Here is a 5,435-nt window from a genome sequence, read left to right on the forward strand (position 1 = left end):
TAAATGTTTAACATCTGGCTTCTGTCGGGGGTGGGGGAACCCTAAGTTGTAGCAGTTGTCGATTTCCATGGTGTGAATACTTCCATCCTGCCCAATTTCAAGGTGCCAACATGGAAGAGATGTGCATAGTTGGCTCTCGCAGGTGGCATGAGCCAGCTCCTGTCCACCACTGAAAGTGTTTTTCAAGTCAGGTCACATCCCATTGGTGGGTCATCAAACATTTTAGTGGGTTATAAGCAGCATTTTTTAAATGAAAAATGAGAATGTTTCATGCATAACTAGAGTATTGTTTTGTGAAATGTTTGTTTCGTAACTTTAAGTATATATGTAAGAAGTCGCAATGTACATGTAGTCCTTATTGTGGCTTACTTGAAAGAGTCTAAAAGACACTGTCATAGTACCTGGTCTTTCAAATACACAAAATACAAACAAAACAAGAAAATCAAAACCTTCACTTTGCCCCACTGTTTCCTTGGCTTCCACACTCTCTGTTTCTCTTCACAGCAAAACTTCTTGAAATATTTAATCGTTACTTCTACCACTTCACCTGTCATATCTCAACCCACTTCAGAGTCAGTCACAAATGACCTCAGTGTTGCTAAATCCTTCTGCTCCTTGACCTCTCAGCAGCATTTGGTACAATTGGCTGTTCTTCTTTCTTAAGCCTTTGTTTCTCTGGCTTTTATGACAGCACTCTCATCAGGTCTCCATGGCTGCCCCTTCTCAGTCTGTTTTATCGGTTTTTCTCAACTTATCTCCCCAGGGCTCTGTCCTAGGTCAACTTCTCCATCTAGCTACTCTCCTAGGTGACCTCATCAAATTCCGTGACTTCAACTTAGACCATTTTCTCTTCACCTACTCTACCTTAGCGATGGTGCTTGCCTCTCTGTTCCTGCGGGCACCAAGTATTCTCAGGAGCCTTAGATTGTGTCAGTTGTTCCCTCAGCCTGGAATGTTCTTCCCCAAGATCTTCAATGGCTTCCTCCTTTCTTTCATTCACCAGCAACTTACACTTCACCTCTTTGGAGAGGTTCTCTCTGGCATCCAACTAAAGTAGCCACCCAAATGCTTCCAGTTACATCATCCAATTTTAATCTTTTCCAAACACATCACTACCTGTATCTCCCACAGGAATGTAAGTTCCATTGAAGCAAGAACAGTCAAAACTCCCTGCCTTCGTGGAGCTTATACTTGAGTGGGTGAAGTCCAATAAAACAAAAAGTGGATTATATAGCATATTAAAATATGAGAAGTACTTGAGAAAAATAAAGCAAAGAAGAGTAGGGACTGTGAGTACGTATGTGTTTCAGGAGGGTGCTTGCAATTTTAAATATGGTGGTCAGGAAGCGCCTCACTGAGAGATGATATTTGGGTAGACTTGAAGGAGGCAAAGGAAACCTCAAATGCAGAGGTTCTGAGGTGGGAGTGTGACAATATGTCCTAAGAATACCAAGGCCAGTGTGGCTGCTGCAGAATAAGGGAGGAGGAACGCCACAGGAAACGAAGTCCGAGTGTGTGGGGTGGGGGCAGACCATGGAAGTCTTCTTGTAAGAACTTGGATCCTTACTCAGAGAATGAACAAAAGCTAGCAGAAGGTTTTAGTGGAGGAGTAGCTGTTTGGATTATGCTTTGTTATGATGTCTCTAGCTGCCGATTGAGACTAGATTGAAGGGGGATAAGGGCAAAAACAGGGAGACCAATTAGGGGGCCACTGCAATACTCCAAGGAAGAGATGTGGGACTTCCAAATATTTATGTCTCTTTTCTGCATTTAAAAGGGTTCTGTGAGGGGCAAGTACAGCAGTCCACCCCTTATTTCACTTTCCACAGTTTCAGTTACCTGCTGTCAACTGCAGTCCAAAAATATTAAATGGAACAATTCCAGAAATAAACAACTCATAAATTTAAAATTGTGTGACATTGTGAGGAGCATGATGAAATCGCATGTTGTCTCATCCCTTTGTCTTTGCCAGTCACTTAGTAGCCTTAACGGTTAACAGACGGACTGGCTCGTGATAGCTGTGTTTGTGTTCAAGAAACTCTAATGTTAGTCACATAACTTTTATTACAGCATATGGTTATAATTGTTCTATTTTATTGTTGTTGATCTCTTACTGTGCCTGATTTACTAACTTTATTACAGGTATGTATGTACTGGTAAAACATAGTATACTATATAGGGTTTGGCAGTGTTTGAGGTTTCAGGCATCTATGTCCCCATCTATGGCGGAACGTATCCCCCACGGATAATGGGGTGCTGCTGTACTACAAAGCCATTTGTATGCTTGCATTCATTATCGCTGCACCTTGTCATGGAGGGCATTCAGTACGTATTTGATTTTAAATGATATAAAAAACATACTGAACTCATTGAACAAAATAGGGACCAATGTGGGGGTTATTTCTAAGAATAAATTCTTGGGATTTGTAATGCATCTTTTAATTCGGTATTACTTCACCAACACTGGATTTCTGGCCCTTTTACTCAGTTCCATTTTCACTTAAATCTCACCTACCAAAGAACGTAGATGTGTATTAGAGAGGTACTAAACCCAGGCAAAGTTGGGCTTAGTACCCCTCTAATACACATTCAATCCCTCCTCACCTTACCAATATCCAATTTCAACCTAATATTTCCAGTGTCTACTTCGTGCAAAGCATTAGTAGGCATCGGGGAATATATGAGACAAGTTCCTCTTCTGCTTACAGTGGAGCTGTACAGATACAACGCAATGCACAGAAAGACAAGTCCAAGTCCAAGTCCGTGTGTGTCACGGGTTAAACGCAGCGATTTAAATTGGATCCTGGAGTCACTCAAACTTGGAAAATGAATAGGAGGGAGAGAGAAAAGTAATAGTGAGTCAGACTGTGAGTTCACTGGTATGGGATGTGTACTGAATTCCTTCAATAAAGAATAATAGAAACAAAAGCTAGAGGAGAAAAAGCCACCGCAGTGGCACCAAGACGTGTCTTTCAAAGCAAACGCGGATAAAACTCAAGTCGAGACAAGTAGGAACACGAGGCCTTCGCGTTCCCGGACGGGAAACGCACTGCCGGCAGCCAACTGTCCGACGGTACCTGTTTGTCCTTATCTCAGATGTTCTTACAGCAACAGGTTGAACCAGCAGTGAGTGGGGCCCTTGACTGAGACCTCGGGTGTTTACAGAACATCTACTGCTCAGACCTGGGCTCGTGTACAACATGAAAACACCCCCTCACACAAGATGGGTGAGTCAGGAAGTGGATGCAAGTCCAAGTCAGACGAAGCGGACGTGTCCCTGGGCTGGCCAGTCCGACTGCACGGAAGCCAGGTCCCCAGCACTTCACTGACACCCAAAGGAGGGGCACAAAGGGGGCGCCTCCAATCAGGTTAGACCTTGACCGTACTGCCCGGACTCTGACCCAGGCAGACAACGGAGAAACACCGGCGACCTGGGCCACCAGAGAAGGCCAGAGACGGGCCTGTGCTCCAGGCAGGGCCCGGGCGGTGGCCACACCGGCCCTAAGCGCCCGCCTTCGGAGACCGGAGGCCCACGACACGGGACCGCGGGGACACGCTGGCTGAGGGGCGGAAGGCTTTCTCCGTTTTTCACAACCATTTGCATTCCCCTCACCCAGACGAAAAGGCAGAGGCAGCCAGATCCAGCCAAGGATTTTTTTAAACAGACTCTGCTTCGTCCAGGTCAACCCGCATCGCGCTGGCTGCGATCCGAGACCCCGCAGGCCGTGTGGGAGGCCGGGCTTGGTGGCGGCCGCAGCGCAGCGGGGGCGGGGCCAACGGCGACACGCGGAGCGCGAACCCGTAAATGGCGGCGGACTGACCGCCCTCACCTTCCGTAGCCGCGCACGGGCACTGGGCCGGCAATTGGACGGCACGCCGCAGTGGACAAATAGCCTCGGCGTGAGCGCCTGTGTTGCTGGCCCGGGTGAGTCGCGGCGGTGGTGGGAGCGCCCGCCTGGGAGAGGGTTCGGTCGTCGCTGTCCCAAATCAGTGATGGGGGTGGGTCCATCTCCCGTCAGCCCGCCGCCTGTGGCGCGGGGGTCCCGGCCTGTTCGGTGCTTCATCTCCCTCCAGTCGAGGCCGGCGATCTGGGGAGGCTTGTTGTCTGGCCATTTAAATGACAGGGTCTTAAGTTTAGTGACAGACCCCGCAGCTCTCCCGGTTCGCTCTGAAGGCGCCCTGTGAGAGGCCGAGTCACTGGACTCCCTGTTAAACGTTAGGAAACGCAGGTTATCCGCATCGCTTTGTTGGTTACAACGTAACGAAGGCTTCCTGCGAGGTGGGTGGTGTCCGGGACCGCGGGGCCTGTCGCTGTGGACACTCGGGGAACGACAGGCTCCGGAAGCCTGGGGCTTAAACAGGGCCCCTGGAGACTGTGTGCGCTGAGTGTGGCTCTGGGTTCTCTGCGGCCTTCCCTTTGGGTCTCGTTCGTACTTCCGTTGCACGAAAGTGTAAGGTGAAGACACAGGTCGGCGTTGCATTAGGTGCTAAACTAAGGGATGCGGTGTTTTCTTGCTCGGGACGGAGTGATAGCTCCAGTCCGCGCGTGCGGCGGGGCAGAGTCCGACGGCGGGCGGAGGGAGCGCAGGAAGCTTAAGTTTTGTTTTTGTTTTTGTTTTCGTTCTCAAGCTATCAAGTCTGGGGCGCTATTCAATGTACCGATAGGCACTTTTTAAAGAACGAAAGTATAGAGGAATCCAACATCGTGTTAGTCTCAGGTGTGCAGCGCAGAGACTCCACACCTGTGTACCTTACGAAGTGACCGCCGCGATAGGTCCAATTACCATTTGCCATCGTACAGTTATTACGACATCATTGTATTTTCTATGCTGTATGTTACATCCTCGTGACTTGCTTATTTTATAACTAGACCTTTGTCTTTAACCCCCCCCTTTTTATTTTAGCCGCAGAGAAAACTGTATATTCAAGAGATTGGATTTCTTTCCCTTTGACTAGTTTAATTTGGAAGAGGAAGAGCACTCTCTTGTATTAATAATAATAGCTAAAACTTATCCATTTCATTGTTTTATTAACTCATTTAATCTTCAGCACAAACCTGTGAGATGAGTAGTATTATTATTCTCATTTTATACATGAGAAAAGTTAAATGAATGTCTCTGATAATTGTACAGCAGTATTTGCTATTATTTTGTTTTAGTATTTTTATTTTTTGTTTTCTTTTAATATTTTAAATAAGTTCCGTGTTAGAAATTTTCTACTGATGTAATATTTAAATCAATATTTCCTTCACTCATTATGCCAAATTATTTAGTATATAAGTACACTAGGGAAGATTTAGGGTCAGATCTTTCATTGTAATAGCATCCTGTCATTTGGTAGCTATCAGTAAAATAATTTATAATTTAAATTTTAAAATAGTTATGATATAAAGAAAAATGATGCATTTTCTTTCCCTCTGTTTTGATTTTACACAG

The 5,435-nt window shown here is 46.2% G+C and overlaps 1 protein-coding gene across 1 annotated transcript in view; it reads left to right on the forward strand.

Annotated features, from left to right (window-relative positions):
- EDARADD (EDAR associated via death domain) overlaps nucleotides 1–5,435 on the forward strand; it is a 67,233-nt gene that overhangs the window by 61,660 nt on the left and 138 nt on the right. The window lies entirely within an intron of this gene.

This window comes from Rhinolophus sinicus, chromosome 6, assembly GCF_057876585.1.
Source record: "Rhinolophus sinicus isolate RSI-liver-muscle chromosome 6, RSI-T2T, whole genome shotgun sequence".
NCBI lineage: Eukaryota > Metazoa > Chordata > Mammalia > Chiroptera > Rhinolophidae > Rhinolophus > Rhinolophus sinicus.